This window comes from Nuphar pumila, chromosome 8 (assembly GCF_984573655.1).
Source record: "Nuphar pumila chromosome 8, dmNupPumi1.hap1.1, whole genome shotgun sequence".
Taxonomy (NCBI): domain Eukaryota; kingdom Viridiplantae; phylum Streptophyta; class Magnoliopsida; order Nymphaeales; family Nymphaeaceae; genus Nuphar; species Nuphar pumila.
The window spans coordinates 59,070,889-59,090,475 of record NC_143256.1 but is presented as its reverse complement, the minus strand read 5'-3'; positions in this window follow the sequence as shown (position 1 = coordinate 59,090,475).

The following is a 19,587-nucleotide window of genomic DNA, read 5'->3' as shown; positions in this document are numbered from 1 at the left end:
TTCTGCTTATATTACATATATGGCGCGTAAGTGAGCGTTCAAATGGAGATCAACTCCAAAATCGCCCATGCGATTCCCTTACCGCTCCTCGTGCAAGATTCTGCTTGACGAATGAAGCCCCTATTGGAAAGGCTTCGCCTTTTGGCAAAATGCTCTTTACGTAAAGACTAAATCAATTACGTATGGCCTGGCTATGGCCCAAGGTTCCTGCAACCTTAATGGATGCAAAGTACGCACAACGGTGCGCATCCATTTCCCGAGTTAAGCGTAGCGATTTTCCACCAAAGAGGGAAGATGCCGCTGAAATGGATAAAAGAAAACGCACGCTTTCTCCGTTAAAGAGAGGAAGTGCTGCTGAAATTCCTGAAGGAGCTAAGAATGGCTCAGAAAGAACGTAGCAGAAGTGCTACCCGGTTATGGAACGCCTTCTACGATGTAGAAAGGTTCGTCGCACCACTGCCGGTAGAGTAGAGAAGGTGTTGACAGAATGATTGGCAGAAGAGCTGCCAGAACCAGTTAAGTGGCACAATGATGTCCTTTGTTGGAACGATGTCAGAAGGACTCGTCTCCCTGGCACCTGCAAGGGAACCATACTTGTAAGGGCCGTTGCGCCAAAGTAGTGGTAGCGCCTTGACAAGGTCCTGAGCTCGTTGCGTAAAAATACGCCGAGTAGCCGATCCGTAGAGATCGAGTCATGTGCATGCTCATTGAGAATTATCAGACAACCAGACTCGTAAGGGCCGCTGAGCCGGAGTGTGTTGTTTCCACCAAAAGAGGTGAAGTGCTCATCAAGGCCGAAGTGCCAAGAGCAGAGTTAAGCATGCATATGAATAAAATCTTTGTTCCACGGTGAAAACCGTGTGGTTGATTGGGGTCGGGTACATACTTCTCAAAGGCTGCCCTATAGGCATGCAATGTTCGTCAAGTAATTGTAAGACCGGCAGGCCCCTTTCAGAATTTCTCACCGAGGAAGACGGTGATGGCGCAGCCTTGAGTGACATATATTTCACCCGAACCTGATAGAGTTCATTGATGGCCTTCGTCACTCAGAGGTATGGAGGTCGTGGTTATCCTTAAATATCTAAGGATTGAACCCAACTACTGCAGTAGCAGAATGCATTCGGATACCTAGTAAGGATCTCTTCCGGTATGCTGTACCGTCCTACTAGGGGGATGGGGTCAACAGGCCTCTGGGGTATCTAAAATACATAGAATAATCAACCCCCAGATCGTCGCGTTGTCGCCTAGATATGAGTCCCCTAAGCCCAGGGGGAGGTGCAATTATCGAAACAAAGCATTAGCTTAGGTACAACGCTACTTTGAATGTATGAGTGGATGACGTTGTTGAGTCAGTCCTGCATAACCTTTGTGAAGGTGTCATGGTCGGTATACTACTGGACCGATTGGGAAAGAACCCCATTGATATCCGTACGACTAAGTGAAGCTCGGAGAGCTGTCCTTAGATTCGTAGGATACGGATGTGCCAAGAATAAAGGCTTGAGCTAGACATCCATTCGTGACTCTGAGGAAGTCAAGGCTAAGTCGTAGAGACTTAAGAGGTTATTCTAACTCACAGCCCTGAAGAGGCTTATGCGAAGTCATGACGACTTGCGTGGATGTTCAACTCATAGCCCTGATGAGGCTTTTGCGATATACGCTAAGTCATGGAGGCTTGAGCGTCGTATTACGAACTGCGACCCTGAGTGGTCTATGCATTTACTTGAGTTGAATAGATAGGTGTTTGCCTACTTACCAGACCATCAGTGGTTCTGACCCCGTTTTATGGGGATTTCAGGTGTTGAACCTGCGTGGCGATATGCGGAGCAAGGCGGCATCGAGTTCCAGGGTTTCTCTAGACAGAGTTGTACTGCTTCCTTTTTATTGAACCTTCACTGCTTTTCTAAGCAGTAGTGTTGTAATAAACATGTGCTTTCGATAAAATGGAACACTTTGGTGGTCAATGAGTTGCTTGGCCACATACCTGCAACGTGCTCGGAGTTTTCTAAAACCGACGACTCATTATCGTCTTATTCCGCTGCTAAAAGCTTTCTAAGTTCCGCTGCAAAGAAAAAAAAAAAAGAAATTCATGAAAATTTTATCTTAGCTTTGTTTTGGAAATCCGGGGCGTTACATTAAGTGCTGATATGAGCCTTTTCTGTGGAACAGGTTTGGATAACCGGTATTCCATCTTAGGCAATCCGGGTCGAGATAGAATTACTCTGCCCTCGCGGCACAGAATCTTGGCATTATTCTGAGCCAACCAATTCATTCCCAGAATGACATCGTACTGTATCATATCGATCAGGATGGCGTCAGTAGGCAAGTGTTGCCCTGCTATCTCAATATCCAAATTTTTCACACACCGGATACATTTGGTGCGTGAACCCAACGGGTTATACACTTCGATCATTTTATCAATCGGTTGCACCGAAGCGTGGAGTTGTTCGGTGAAATCGTCAGAGATAAACGTATGAGTAGCACCACAATCAAACAAGACGTAAGCTGCATGTCCATTAACAGGTACGGTGCCTTCAATCAGGTCACCATTTTCGACTTGTTCAGTCGTTATAGCATATACACGACCTGCAGCAGGCCTTTGTTCTATTCTAGGTGGAGGTCGTTGAAACTAAGAACGTTGTGGTGCTGGTCGAGAGGGTCCGGCAGATCCGGCATTACTCCTCTGTTCATCTGCAGCCTTCTTGGCGCAATCCCTTATAAAGTGGCCCATCTTGCCACAATACAAGCACCCACCAATGTCACGAGGACATGGCTTTCCAGGGTGGTTCATACGACATCTTGGGCAGCTGAAGTTGGACTGCTGACCATTCGGAGTTGGGTTCTGTCTTGGCCTCACGACTTGCTGAGTGTTGTTCCCTCCTTGGAACTTCTTCTTTTGAAAGGGTTGTCGTGAACCCTGGCCACTTGGGAACGTCCTTTTATGATTCCCACCATTCACTATGGGCTTCTTTGCTACGATCACTTTAGATCATGCCCAGTCCTCTTGGATTTTTGAAGTTGCTGCTACCGCAGTCTGAAAAGTCGAAGGCATGCTTGTTATCACTCGAGATCGCAGCCCTTCGCGCAGACCATTCACATATTTGTCGGCCCTTTCTTGGTCTGTTTCGAACAATCGAGAGCAGTAGCGCTCTAGATTCTGAAATTTGGTGGTATAGTCCATTAGACTCATACCGCCCTATTCCAACTCAAGAAACTTCATCTTTTTCTTGTTTCTGGAATGCAATGGGAAGTAGTTATCCATAAAAGTCCTCCGAAAGTCAGTCCAAGGAATGACTTCGACTTATGAGAACTGGATAAGTTTAGTGGTATCCCACCACTTCCGTGCATTGTCTTTCAACCGATACGTGCCAAAATTGGTCTTCTTTTCCTCTGGTACTCCCAGTACTAAGAAGGCACGTTCCGTCTCTTTGATCCAACTCTCCGCGAGCTCAGGATCGGCTCTGCCAATGAAAACTGGCGGGTCAAGCTTGAGGAACTTCTCATAAGTCACTCCTCCCAGGTGCTCGTTTCGTGGTGCTACTGGTTCTGGCCTCGTTTCACGGATGGCTGTAACCAGGTTGTTGAGTGTCTCCAACAGGAATCCCTGCGTATGGGACTCCTCGCTTGGTATGGTTCTCCTCGTCGTAGGAGCCATTTATCTATGCACATACAAGCACTTGTTTTTAGTTTCTCAATGTATATATGGAAATAAACGCTTTATTTACTTAATATACATCATATTTACACAAACATCGCCTTAAACAAAATGTCATGCCGCACTGCAGACTTTAGGCGTTGAGAAACTATATACATGAGTCTACTGACTCCAAAGCATCATCAGTCTCTTTAAGACATGGATTTCTTTGATGATGACGAACTCCAAAAGGTCCATCTATTGCCACATGACCTTGGAGCAGGCACTACTAGCTTTGGCTTGGGCGGCACTTCCGCACTAGCAAGCGAATATTGGGGATATATGAGGGACTCCAGTCCACTTTCCCAGTCAGCAAGATCAAGACTCTGGGAGTCTGGAATAATGATTGGCGAACAGAAAGAATCCCCTCTTTTGTTCCTGCCATTTAAGCTCGGCATATGTGATGCCGGATGGTAGCTTGGCGAGTGATAGACCTCCGCAGGGAAGTTCAAATCAAAATCCCTCAGCCTTGGTAATTCATCAAAAGATGTTGGGGTATGGTTGCTCCCAACACTAGAGTGATGCGGTCCACTGACACGCGAAGTCTCATCCCTGAGACCCTTTGAAGCCCGCCGACCCATATCGGCGGTATATTTCCTTTGGCATTCGTTGGCGGAATGCCCATCTTCGCCACAGTATTGGCAGTCTTGGACTTCATACGGGCATATCCACTCATCGTGCATGACCTTGCAACGATAGCAGTATCCACGCGAGTCATGAGTTGCCATCTATACAAAGATGCACCCAGATCAGAACAAAAGTATAAAAACATATACTTACAGTGCGATATCGGGACCATGACGGATCTTGAACCAGGTTTCTCAGACTCATGCTCTGATACCATTTCTGTAACGCCCCGGATTTCCAAAACAAAGCTAAGTTAAAATTTTCATGAATTTCTTTTTTTTTTCTTTGCAGCAGAACTTAGAAAAGCTTTTAGCAGCGGAATAAGACGATAATGAGTCGTCGGTTTTAGAAAACTCCGAGCACGTTGCAGGTATGTGGCCAAGCAACTCATTGACCACCAAAGTGTTCCATTTTATCGAAAACATATGTTTATTACAACACTACTGCTTAGAAAAGCAGTGAAGGTTCAATAAAAAGGAAGCAGTACAACTCTGTCTAGAGAAACCCTGGAACTCGATGCCGCCTTGCTCCGCATATCGCCACGCAGGTCCAACACCTGAAATCCCCATTAAACGGGGTCAGAACCACTGATGGTCTGGTAAGCATGCAGTCATACATCCATTCAACTCAAGTACGATAATGACCACTCAGGGTCGCAATGCGCAATAACGACGCTCAAGCCTCCAAGTCTTAGCGTATATCGCAGGAGCCTCCTCAGGGCTATGAGTTGAACATCCGCTCAAGTCTTCATGACTTAGAGCAAGCCTTTTCAGGGCTATGATTGAATAACCGCTTAAGTCTCCACGACTTAGCCATGACCTCTTTCGGGTCTCAAAGTGATGTCTAGCTCAAGTCTTCATACTTGGCACATCCGTATCCCACGCATCTAAGGACAACTCCTCGAGCTTCGCTTAGTCGTGCGGATACAACACGGGTCTTTGCCCAGTCGGTCCAGTAGTATACCGAACATGACACCTTCACAAAGGTTATGCAGGACTGACTCAACACGTCATCCACTCATACATTCAAAGCATCGCTGTACCTAGAACTAATGCATTGTTTGATAATTAACCGCTCCCGCCTTTGGTACGCAGGTAGAGCTATTGTCCGGGCATCAACGCGACGTTCTGGGGGTTGATTATTCTATGTATTTTAGATACCCCAGAGGCCTGTTGACCCTATCCATAGTAGGGCAGTGTGTTTCAACTGGGAGAATCCTACTAGGCCCATATTCGGATGCATCCTCTACTTGCAGTAGTTGGGTTCAATCCTTAGATCTTAAGGATAACCACGACCCCAAAACCCATGAGTGACTGAGGCCATCGTGGACTCTATCAGGTCCAAAGTAAAATACATGTCACTCAAGGCTGTACCATCACTGTCATTCCACAGTGAGCATAATTCCTGAAGGGGTCTGCCAGTCTTACAATTACTTGGACAGAATCTGCATGCCATTTAGGCAGCCCGTGCTTTCAGCACTATGGGAGTATGTACCCGACCCCATTCAGTCTTCCTCAACACAGTCATTACTGAGGGGGTACCCCTAACACGATCTTCAACCGCGGGGTATGTGCGACCTTAAGTCTTATTCATATGCATGCAGAACACCGCTCTTTGGCACTTCGCCCACCACGAGCATCACACCTCTTTGGGTGGAAACAACATACTCTGGCTCTTCGGCTCTTACGAGTCTGGTTGTGTAACCGTTCTCAATGAGCATGCATATGACTCGATCTAAATAGATCGGCTACTCGGCGTATTTTTACGCAACGAGTCCAAACCTAGCCAAGGCGCAACCTCTACTCCGGCTCAACGGCCCTTACGAGCAAGGTGCCCTTGCAGGCACAAGAATACGAGCCGATCTGGCATCGTTCCATCAACGGACATCATTATGTCGTTCCATTGGTTCCGGCAGCTCTTCTGCCAACCATTTCGTCAGCACCTCCCCTGCTCTACTGGCAATGGTGCGACGAACCCTTCTACGTTGTAGGGGGCAAACCATGAACTGGGTAGCACTCTGCTATATGTCAGAGTATCCTGCTACGTTCTTTCTGAGCTATTCTTAGCTTCTTCAGAAATTTCAGCAGCACTTCCTCTCTTTTACGGAGAAAGCGTGCGTTTCTTTTATCCATTTCAGCGGCATCTCCCCTCTTTGGTAGGAAATCGCCACGCTTAATTCGGGAAATGGATGCGCACCGTTGTGCGTACTTTGCATCCATCAAGGTTGCAGGAACCCTTGGCCATAGCCAGGCCATACGTAATTGACTTAGTTTTTGCGTAAAGAGTATTTTGCCAAAAAGCTTAAGCCTTTCCAATAGGGGCTTCATTCGTCAAGCAGAATCTTGAACGAGGAGCGGTCAAGGAATCGCATGGGCGATTTGGAGTTGATCTCCATTTGAACACTCATTTATGCGCTATATATGTAGTATAAGCAGAAGCATGTGCTTTATACAACGGCGGCGTAAAGGAAATGCATATACTATTGTTCAGGGTGTGTAACTGAACGAAATATTCTACATATATAACAAAGCAGAAGCCTTGGCATCGTTCGACGCGACGGCGTAAGTAAATACATTGCAGAAAGCAGGAGCCTTGGCATCGTTCGACGCGACGGCATAAGTAAATGCATAATCGGAAGTGCAGTAATCGGAAGTGCAGAAAACAGGGAGTCTTGGCATCATACGACGCGACGACAATGGTAAATTACATAGCCTGTGCGATATAAGACGCGTCGGCAGAATCAGCAGATATACACCTAGATCCGTATCCAACGATAGTTACGAGGCGAGCGGGTGAACACCGAAGTGTTCTGAAGGGCTCAACCAAGAACTAGGGCGAGATACCATTTTAAAAACGCATATACTGCGTGTTTGAACATAGATATATCCGACGATAGTTACGAGACGAGCGGGTGAACACCGAAGTGTCCAAAAAGGGCTCAATCGAGAACTAAAGCAAGATACTACTTCAGAAAGTATATTCTATATAAAAATAATCAAATACTTGAGAGAGATGGATCAACGAAGCGAACTTACTTCAAATCGTGGAAGAAACGGCTCCGAGTTGCTTCTTTGGCTTCGAGCCTTCCTTCGAGAGGTCAGACTAAGTCAGATGAAGCTGACTTAGTTGAGAAAGAGGTAGAGCAGGTCAAGCTACTCAACCTAAGTGGTTTGAACCAAACAGGGTTCGATCCAAGTCAACTGGGTTCAGCAGGTTTGAACTCAGCTCAAGTAGGCTAAGTCTGGGTTCAGAAACCCAAACCGGAATCAGGACCAAAAAGGACTTTAACTTTGACTTTAAACCCAACTAGGTTCAAGTCAAGTCAACTGGGTTTGGACCAGGTCAAGTGGGTTCAGACCCAGGTCAGGTGGGTTAGGACCAGGTCAGGCAGGCTCAGGCTAAGTCAGGCAGGCTCAGACCAGGTCAGGTGGGCTCAGGTGAGCTAGGCTAGGTAGGGGAGGTTTTAGGAAGTAGGAGAGAGAAAGAAGGCAAGAGAGAGAGGGGGGGTCGATTTTTATGAGAAGAGAGAGAGTGGGGAGGGCTATTTATAGCCCAAGCCCACCTCCTCTTGGGTTTTTCCATGCCCATTCTACCCCCTTGGCTTTTTTTTAATTCCAAGAGGTTCCTTGGTGTGGGGCCCACTTGGATATTCCATGGGATATCTTTGTGGGTCCCACCAGATATTTTCTGAGGAATATTCCTGTGGGTCCCACCAATATTTTCGTGGGTCCCGCAAGAATTTCGGGTTTTCGGCGATTTTTTTCCGAAAAATTCTGAGTACGCCATTCCCTTCGTATTGACGTAACTAAGAAAGTTGGCTCGCAGGAATCCTTTGATTTCATTCAGGTAGGAAGTTATGGCTTTCAGAGTGTTTGAGCATATATTCGCGATTCGACGAATATCCTAAGTATAACTGGCTCGCAGGAATTGATTCGTTTCGCATTCTGAGAAGAAATGCTATTTTTACCGGTAAATGCCTCATGAATTTTATTCAGATATTTTCTGAAAAATTGCGGGTCTTACATTTTTAGTCGGTTCGGAGTTCCTAGAGCGATCATCAGTGATGGTGGTACGCACTTTCGTAATGTGCAGGTAGCTTCCTTACTTAGGAAATATTCTGTGCATCATCGGATTGCTACACCTTACCACCCACAAACCAGTGGCCAAGTTGAGGTATCTAACAGGGAGATAAAGAGGATTCTTGAAAAGACAGTCAGACCAGACCGCAAGGATTGGTCTCAGCGCCTTGATGATGCCTTGTGGGCTTATAGGACTGCTTTCAAGACCCCGATTGGTATGTCACCATTTCGATTAGTTTTCGGGAAACCTTGCCATCTTCCTGTTGAGTTAGAACATAGAGCATATTGGGCTATAAAAAAATTCAATTTCAACATAACCCAAGCTGGAGTCGAGAGAAAATTACAGTTGAGTGAGCTAGAGGAATTGTGTAATGAAGCCTATGAGAGTGCAAAGATTTACAAAGCTCGAACTAAGCATTTTCATGATCGATATATTGTTAGGAAACAGTTCGACCCTGGGCAAAAGGTATGGCTTTATCATTCACGTCTTCATCTTTTTCCAGGTAAGTTGAAGTCAAGATGGAATGGTCCATTTGTTGTGCATAGGGTGTTTCCATATGGAGCGATAGATCGTTTTGACCCTCGTACGGGTGCTATTTTGAAAGTAAATGGGCAACGGCTGAAGCCTTATATCTCAGATATTGTGACAGGACAAGACATTGAGGATGTTGATCTTTTAGAAGTTTAGGACTCACACATGTTTGTATATATTTTAAAAATTTTGTAAATATTCATAGAAAAACAATATCTCATGTGCATTCACTTAGTTTCACATAAGCATGGGGGAATGCCACTGGGACAGTGTAATTCAAGCATGGGGGAGGGTGTAGTAGCTCACCAGAATATTTTTGTCTACGTTCTTGCACATGTTTACACATCTCTCATAAAAAGTAGATTTTTAAAGAAAGAGTTTGAACTTATATGAATGTTATTTCAAATCTGATGTTTTTAGAGGATTTTTAAGCCCCACGAAATTTTTTTCTGACATAGATCTAAAAATTATGGTTGTTTATGCGGATTTCGAAGAAATGATGATAGATACATGTTAGAATTTATTTTGAATCATAAATATGAATATGCACAGTTCTATTTTTGAAAAACTAAGCAAATGAACAAAAGTGTAAAAATGAGCTCAAAAGAAAAAAATATAGCATGTGTTAGGTTGTTTGGATAATTCCACAATCCTTAGTAGATGGAACTTAGATGTAAGTTGAAACTTTTAATTCCATTTTCGAAAAGGAGAGTGGAAAACTTCGTGATCCTAAGTAACTGAGAACAGATACAAGTTGAAATGTTTGATTCTCATGTTATAAGGGTGAATGAAGGAAGTCACTTTTATGTCTTAGTTGATATCTTTTGGTATGAAAAAGTATAGAAGATATTGACATTGCACAAGGCATAGAAGCAGACCACACACAAGCTATATGAGAAAAATAAGTGCGCATAAAGAAAAAGCGTGGAAAGAAAAAAAAAAAGAAGATAAAAGAGCTTTAAAAGAAAGAAAAGTTCAATGTTTAGAAGTGTAATTGAGAAAACCTGAGCAGAAAACATATGAGTGAGGATAAGTAAATAATAATATATTTTTATTGGATTTTCTAAGAATAAAACATAAATAATTGTGATATTTAGAAAAGTGAAAGAAATTCTTTTTCTGTGGTGGTATATAAAAGATTCTAATTATATTTTGATTTTGAAATAATAGGAAATATTTGTGAAAACAAAGTCTTTAATTACCTACTGCTTGTGAGGATGTGTAATATTATGCATACATGACAGAGATGTTTGTGGGTAGCATCACTGCAAACCCTCACGAGACCTTACTCGTCCACTGGGGTAACCCAGGGGGTGAAAGGGCTTGTTGCATGAGCTAAATGCAACCGTGATTCCTACGAAAGTGAGTTAGGTGATAGTTTGATTTCTTGCATTTTTTCTAGTTTGCTCGAGGACTAGCAAAACATAAGCATGGGGGTATTTGATCATGCATATAATTTAGGGTTTATTAACATTTAAATATGCATGATTTTATGAAATAATGTTTCAAAAACCCAATATTATGTTAGTTTTTGAGTAAAAGTGCTAAAATGATTTAAAATTAGAAAATGAATAAAAAATAGTTTTATTTTACATTCTTATGCCTATTTTAGTTTTTTTAGTGATTTTAGTTTTTATTAAAAAGAAAAAAAAATTAGAGAAAAATAGTTTTATTCATTTTAAGTGTTGTTTTTAGAAAAGAAGAAAAATATAGTAGATGAGTTTGTGAAGATCTTTTATAGTTTGGTTTTTGAAAAGTTTCACAGTTTTCTTTACTTTTGAAAAGAATAAAAAAAAAAAATAATAATAATAATAAATAAGAATACAAACCGGGTGGAACCGGTTTGTATTTCTAAAAAGTAGCAAGTGAAAACCAAACCGGCTGGAACCGGTTTGGAAGTTTTGAAATAAAACAATGGTTGTTTCAAACCGGTTCCAACCGGTTTGAACCCTTTTAAAAAGGGGCGTAAAGCAGATCGGAAGGGGCTCCAGTTTTGTGCGCCAAAAATTTTCTTTTCCCCCTCTGTTTTTCATCTCTTCCTTCCGTTTTTTCCTAATTGCCGGATTCCCTCATCTCACATTACTTCTTCTTCTTCTTCTTCTTCTTCCAGCAGCAGCAGCAACTATTCATCATCCGGTGGCAAGGAGATCTTCAATCGATGGCGGCGCCTGAAGTGGAAGCCACCTCTTCCTTCCTTTTCCGGTAAGTAATTCCTTCTACTTCTTCTTCTTCTTCTTCTTCTTCTTCTTCTTCTTCTTCTTCTTCTTCTTCCAATTAGTTTTCTTCTTCTTTGTTTTTAATTCTTTCTGAAGGATAATCTGCTGAATCTTAATTTCAAAAAAAATAAAAAATAAAAAAACAGAAAGAAAGAAAGAAAATAAAACAGATCGGAATCGTGAAGAGTTCCGGTCTGTATTTGAATTCCGGTCTGTATTTGAATTCCGGCCTGTATTTGAATTCCGGTCTGTATTTGAATTCGGTCTGTATTTGAACTCCGGTGACTATCTGAAATTCCGGTGGATGTCTTCTGTTAAAGAAAATCAAAACAGAAAGAAAAAAAAGTTTTGTTTACTCGATCATTTCTGTTTCCAATTTTTTTTCCGATCTTTGATTTTTGTAATTGATGTTGTAGTTAAATGAACTTTGATTCGAGATTTATAGTCTGAAATCCATAATGTCACCAGATTACAATACTATGATCTAAAAATTTTTGATCGATCACCTAGATTGATGTCTGTGTTTTTTTCCGGCGATAATTTTTCCGGCAATCAAGATTGAATCCAATTTGTGTTCGGTTACCTGATTTCAATCAGCTAGAAGTTCACATTAATATCTGATTTCTAGTGTTTAATACATCTGATCTGTTTTTAGTCGAACTCTCTTCACATTTGCAATGAAAACCTGAGCCTTCTTGAATTGCCGGAACTATCTCTGAATCCATAAACTGATTGAGTATTAGTGGATTTTCTGTTCTCAATTAGATCATGTCTGTTTTTTTTCTTTTTCATTCAGTTCAGTTTTTCTTTTAAATTCCTTTTCTTTTCATTTTGATAAAATCCTGTTTTTTTTTTTTTAGTAAATTCATATTCATATTTTCTGTTTTGCAACATCTTGTTTCTGTTTTACATTTTATTTTCTATATTTTTAGTTGACATAGGTCGATTTGCTGTTTGTTTTTCTTCCAAGGATTTCTCTTGTTTTGCTTTAGTCAATATCTCTTACAAATGTGTTTCTTTTGCTATGTCTTTGTAAGTTTTCAGTTTGTTTTTCATTAAGTCATTCCTTGATGATTAAAATTCTTGATTTTACTGTTTTCAAAAGTTTTAGTGTTGTATTTTTTTCAATATTGTAAGTGCATAGCTTGTTAATAAAGTTTTAATTGTCTTTACTGTTCATTAATTGAAATAATTAGATTTCATAAAGTGGAGTGTTAGTTACTTGTGTTAGTTAAGGTAGTTTCAATTGTCATGGAAGTCTTTTGATAATATTCTTCAGTGTTCTTTAACATTTAGCTAGTTAATATAGGTTTCTATTTCTATCTCTGGTACTGCTCGTGTTCGTTTTATTTGTGCAGGTTCGCACAGGAGTGGAGCAGAAGCGATTGCATGACATGGGAAGTGCAAGAATAGAAGATGTTTTTCTCTTATTTTAGAATTTAGGAATTTAATTGGGTTTGTAAATATTACACTTTACGCCCTCTGCGAAGGGTATTCATTTGTTGTAATAGTTAGTTGTCTTTACTTTTCTTGAATATTTTACATTTCAAATAATTCGGCAATAAAGATTAGTTAGATTTGTGTGTTTGAATACAACATATTCCCGTTCCCTGAGTTCGACCCGGTCTCATCCACTAGTGAGAACCGGTTTTTATTATTTGATGTCTGGTTTTCACATGCTTTTCATATAAAAATCTTTTCAAAATTACAACGATTTAAAAGAAGACATCATTCCTCGATTATCCTTCTTTATATTCTAAATTTTCCTCCCTAGTTACACTGGGGCATTTTTTTTTGAAAAATCTATCTTTACCTCAAAACATCCTGTATGCAGTCAGGATAAACCAATCTCTCATTTTGCATGTATATGCACCCACTTGCATTAATTTTGCATTCATTTACATTTCATGTGCATTTGCATTTCATTTTGCATTAATTCTGCATCCATTTTCTTCCCCTTCAGGTTAAGGGATAAACCTGAATCATTTTCCATGATTTTCCAATTTCTATTCATATCCCTGTTCAGGATAAGGGGTTAATCCTGAAAATCAGACCACATACATCTAAATATGATGGTCTTTTTCATTGCAAGTCAAATAATCCAGTCCTCGAACTGGCCATTCTCAAAACTTTCAATCCCGGTTCTCGCACTATCGATTTTCAAAAATTCAATCTTATGATTAAAGATTTTTCTTTAAGATTCAAGCCCTGACTCGAACTTTCCAGCTTTCCTTTGAAGATTTGAGTTTTAAACTCAAGTTTTCTTTCCTTCAAAATCTAAACTTTTCAGTTTTCTTTTGAGATTCGATCCCTGACTCAAACTTTTCTGCTTTCCTTTGAAGATTTGAGTTTTAACTCAAGTTTTCTTTCCTTTAAAATCTAAACTTTCCAGTTTCCTTTTGAGATTCGAGCCCTGACTCGAATTTTCCTGCTTTCCTTCGAAGATTTGAGTTTTAACTCAAGTTTTCTTTCCTTCAAAATCTAAACTTTCCAGTTTCCTTTTGAGATTCGAGTCGTGACTCAAACTTTCTTGCTTTCCTTCGAAGATTTGAATTTTAACTCAAGTTTTCTTTCCTTCAAAATCTGAACTCCCCAGTTTTACTTTGATATTCGAGCCCCGACTCGAACTTTCCAACTTTCCTCTGAACATTTGAGTTTCGACTCAAAAATCTGAATTGTCGTAGTTTTTCCTTTTAAGATTTGTGTTTCGACCCGAGCTTTATCTTATTAGAAACCAAACTTCCTAGCTTTTCTTTGAAGGCTCAAGTTTTCGACTTGAATATTCCAGCTTTCCTTATAAAACCTGAGTTCTGATTCGGATGGTATTTCAAAACCAGCTTTTGAGTTAGGCTAACCTTCAAAATCCAGCATTATGCAAGGACTTACCTTCAAAATTCCAATTTCGTATTGGATTTACCTTCGAAATTGAGTACCATCATCAGGGATGTGTCAACTCGAATGTCAAGCGATCTCTTTTACTAAAGATTTCAAGAACACTTTGTCAATTTGTCAATCAGTTACCTGTTGATTTCCGAATTTTATTTTTACCTCAGTTTACCTTCAGTATTACTTCAAAAAAGGCAAAGCTTTTGTGAAGAAGGGTTCAAAATCCGAATTCTTTCTATTGGCCAACCAAAAGGATGAAAGATAAATCCTCGATATGGCCAGCAAAGGAAATTCAATGTTTTTGCAAAGCCATAAATGATTGATATTGATCGCAGTTATGACATATCTATAAAGACCATTCTTATGAAGATGAGGCAGTGAAAATATCCTGAGCGCTAGAAAGAGAGAGAATACACCCAAACCCTGTTTTCCTCAAAATCACCTAAGCTACAATTAAATATCCGCAAAAGAGATCTCTCACTTGTCGTCAAGATGAAGGCGAATGAAGCGAGTAGACCCCCGGGGCCATAGAAGATTCAAAACATCTCTAAGATGATGGAGTTTGTGACACATCCTTTTAGGAAAAGTCCAAAGCACTGTCGAGATGAAGGCAGATGCGATGAACCTCCCGACAATCCCTAAAAGATATTTAATTTCCGCTATCATCCAAAGATCTCTAACCCATGAGCCAATATCGTCAAAGAAGGATCGAAACATCTCCAAGTTGAAGGAGTTTGCAACGTACCCTTCCAAAATAAGAGCAAGAAAGGAAAAAGAAAGAGAGAAAAGTCAGGACATCTCCAAAATAAAGGATGATGAAATAAACTATCTCGAAGCCCAAAAGAGTGCAAAAAGATTATCATGAGAGAAGCTCTCAGGATATCAAACTGCCAAATCTATCAAGAATCTTCTTTAAATTTTTGAAATTCTATTATCAATATCCTTTCATCGATTGTTTTCGTAATATCAAATTCTCTTTCCAGCTCATATCAAGAAAACTGATATCTTCTTTGAAGAAGGTCAATCGCAAGCAATTTGGATTCCAAATCTTGATTCTATGAAGTCAATTATGTTTGGAGGTAATACTTTAGGTAGAAAAAAAGGAATATTTTCACAACAATGAGCATCATTTTCAATTACTTTAAATCAACAAAATTTTCAACATTTTGACATTATTTTCTAGCTATCCTGACGTTAAGTGAGAGCTTGATGTCCATATTGATGCATCTTGACCCCTTTGAGAGATTTTCCTTTGTCGTCTTTCACATTGTTGAAAGATTAGCCTTATCTCCGAAAGGATAACCTTTATCATCTTTCACGTTGTTGAAAGATTAGCCTTCTCCCCGAAAGGATAGCCTTTATCATCTTTCGCGTTGTTGAAAGATTAGCCTTCTCTCCGAAAGGATTGCCTTTATCATCTTTCGCGTTGTTGAAAGATTAGCCTTCTCTCCGAAAGGATAGCCTTTATCATCTTTCGCGTTGTTGAAAGATTAGCCTTCTCTTCGAAAGGATAGCATTTATCATCTTTCGCGTTGTTGAAAGATTAGCCTTCTCTCCGAAAGGATAGCCTTTGTCATCTTTTCGCATTGTCAAAAGAATCACCTTGTTCCTTTGGATTGTCTTTGTCACCTTTTGCATTGTCGAAGCAATCACCTTGCTCCTTTGGATTTCCTTTTGTCATCTTTTGCGTTGTCGAAAGAATCGCCTTGCTTCTTTGGATTGCCTTTGTCATCTTTCGCGTTATCGAAAAAAAAAAATCGCCTTGCTCCGTTGGATTGCCTTTGTCATCTTTCGTGTTGTCGAAAGAATCGCCTTGTTCCTTTGGATTGCCTTTGTCATCTTTCGCATTGTCGAAAGAATCACCTTGTTCCTTTGGATTGCCTTTGTCATCTTTCGCGTTGTCGAAAGAATCGCCATGTTCCTTTGGATTGCTTTTGTCACCTTCGCGCTGTCGAAAGAATCACCTTGCTTATTTGGATTGCTTTTGTCATCTTTCGCGTTATCGAAAAAACAAGTCACCTTGCTCCTTTGGATTGCCTTTGACATCTTTCACGTTATCGAAAGAATCGCCTTGTTCCTTTGGATCGCTCGCGTTCATCTTTCGCATTGCCGAAAGAGTTGCCTTATTCTTCGTTGGAAAAATTGCTTTATTCATCTTTTGAGTTGTCAAAAGAGTTGCCTTACTCTTCTCTGAAAGAGTTTGCCATATCCATCTTTTGCGTTGTCGAAAGAGTCGTCTTACTCCTTACCATATTCATATTTCACACTGATGAAAATTTCACCGGATCGTCTTGATCATCTGCCAAGATTGCCTCTTACAATTCCATTTCCATCGCCTCGTTCCTCTTCAAGAAAAGTTGTCTTATTCACCTTCCAAATATTTCATTTTCTGCCCGATCAGGTTAAGGGTATAAACCTGAGCCTCATTCAAAGAGGTATTTCATTTCCGCCCAATCAGGATAAGGGTACAAACCTGAGCCTCATTTGATGAGGTATTTCATTTTCCGCCCGATCAGGTTAAGGGTACAAACCTGAGTCTCATTTCCATGAGATAGTTTCATTCCCCAATCAGGGTAAGGGTCAAACCTGAGCTTCGTTCCATATGAGGTATTTCTGTCCCATCCAGGATAAGGGCAAAAACCTGAACTTCACTCTCATAGAGCAAATCTTTTCTCTTTATTCTCCATTTCATATCTACCATCTTCCTCGGGCTAATTTCCTCATACCCAGTCAGATCCTTCTAACTGGGGCATTTTTTTATATAGCCCAAATTTGGAGTGTTTTTCTTTGCCACTAAGCTCGGCCACAAGCCGACTTAGTAGCAAAGAGGGGCATCTGTAAACACCCCAAATTTTCACTCACCTCCCAGACATCCCTCTCAATCGGCACATTTCAGTTCTCTGATGTCTTCTTTATAATCGTTGTAATTTTGAAAAGATTTTTAAATGAAAAACATGTGAAAACCAGACATCAAATAATAAAAACCGGTTCTCACTAGTGGATGAGACCGGGTCGAACTCAGGGAACGGGAATATTTCGTATTCAAGTACACAAATCTAAACTATTCTTTATTGCCGAATTATTGAAATGTAAAAATGTTCAAAAAGAGTAAAAACAACTAACTATTACAACAAATGAATACCCTTCGCAGAGGGCGTAAAGTGCAATACTTACAAACCCAATTAAATTCCTAATTCTAAACTAAAAAGTAAAAAAAAACTTTATTCTTCTATTCTTGCACTTCGTGTCACGTAATCACTTCTGCTCTAGTCCTGTGCTATCCTGCACAATTCACAGAAACACGAGCAGCACAAGAGAAATATAGAAACTAAAACTATACTAAACTAGATAAATGCTAATTACAAAAACAATTATGCAAGAAGAACGAAATATCTACTAATGGAACACTAATTAAATCTTCTAATTATAATGCAAATCACCACTAACTAACTACTGAGCTAATATCTAACAACTTATTTAACTAATAGCATTACTCCAATTTCAGTGTTACACAGGGTTGATTAAACTGTTACACAAATTCGGTAGACAATGAATCAATTTCAGACAGCATATTCAACAACATTGAAATCCTCTGGAGCTTCAGCAAATCAATCTCTTGTATTAGGTAAATCAACACTTAATTGATTAGAAAATTTAATATCCAGCAACCATGTAGCAATTCATTCAGAAAATGTTTACATTTCAACAATAGATCACTGCTTCAACAGAAAATTTCAACAGAAAATCTTTATCAGAAAGCAGTAGATCAATGCTTCAACAGTCAATTGCTATCAATAGTCATATCGGATTCAGACATCCGATCGAGAAAAGCTTCAACAAAAAAGCTTCAACAGAAAATTTCAACAGAAAATCTTTATCAGAAAGCAGTAGATCAATGCTTCAACAGTCAATTGCTATCAATATTCATATCGGATTCAGACATCCGATTGACTATAAATTTTTTTTCAAGAATACTTGCTGGAATTTTAAATAACCAAAAAATTACACTGGAAACTTCCAACAGCCACCAGAGTTATTGGAACTCAAAAATCTAAAGAGACAATAAACCGTGAACCGAATTTCACGGTGGTTCAAAAATGAAATTTCCTGTTTCTTCTTTGTGTGCAGTGAATCAGAAGATTTCAATCGGCTAAACTGTATCCATCTCTCTGATTGCTACAGAAAATTAATCCAGCCGATGGACTTTAGACAAAACAATCCCCGGATGTTCAATTGGTTCAGATCATTGCCGAAAAACATTAATCAACAGTTGATCAACATTCAGATAGTTGATTATTGGAGATTAATCACTCTAAAGTTCACAAATCTTCATTTAAACCAGACATTACATAATCTTGACAGACTAAAATTAATCAAATTCTAGCAATCAAGCACCGGAAGGTTCATTCATGCTCAGCTTCACTCGCCGGAATTCCTCTTCCATTTGTAACTATCAACAAAGTTCTGAATAGAAAATTTGTCTTCTAATGTTGATTCAGATTGTCATCATACGGACATTGCTCCAGAGATTCCAACCAAAATTTTCAATCAAAAATTGATGCAAGAATTTATCAAGAATTATTCATCCGAAACATTATTCCGGTAGATCCCTGTCCATCGCCGGAATTTCTCTTCAGACATTTTGTTTTTCTTTTTTTTTTTATGTTTTCTTGTTTTTTTTTTTATATTTTCAACATCAAGATTCAAACCGTAGATTGAAGTTCAGAAAGAAGATGAAGAAGAAGAAGAAGAAGAAGAAGTTACAGAACAACTCACCGTGACTTGAGAGGGATTAGAAGAGATCAGACTCCTTCCATACGCCGCCACCGGAATGAGAAAAACCTCCACCTGAAAAGAGAAGAGAGAAACAGGGAGAAGGAGAAGAAGGAGATAAGAAGAGGTGGAGGGGAGAGGTTAGGAGAGAGGGAGAAGGCGCACAGAGGAAGACGAATTTGAAAATCCCCCTTCGTGGGTTTTTAAAGAGCAAACCGGTTTGTTATTTTTTTCAAAAATTAAAAGAAGAGCTTCAAGAAAAATTATTTGCTAAAAGACTCATTTGATTTAAAAATATAACTACTCTACTATTTTCATAAATCTTTCTTTTTTTTTTCTATAAAGAAGACTAAAACAATTTTAGTAACAATATAAAAATGTATACTAAATTGCAAAATAAAGCTATTTTTCTCTATTTTCTCTATTTTTTTATTTTTTTATTAAAATGCTCTATGCTAGCATATAAATGGGTTTTTTAATTGATTTTAATATGAAATCATGCATGTTTTTATGTAAATTGTACCTAAATCTATGCATGATCAAATACCCCCATGCTTATGTTTTGCTAGTCCTCGAGCAAACTAGAAAAATGCAAGAAATCAAACTATCACCTAACTCACTTTCGTAGGTATCACGGTTGCATTTAGCTCATGCAACAAGCCCTTTCAACCCCTGGGTTACCCCAGTGGACGAGTAAGGTCTCGTGGGGGTTTGCAGTGATGCTACCCACAAACATCTCTGTCATGTATGCATAATATTACACATCCTCACAATCAGTAGGTA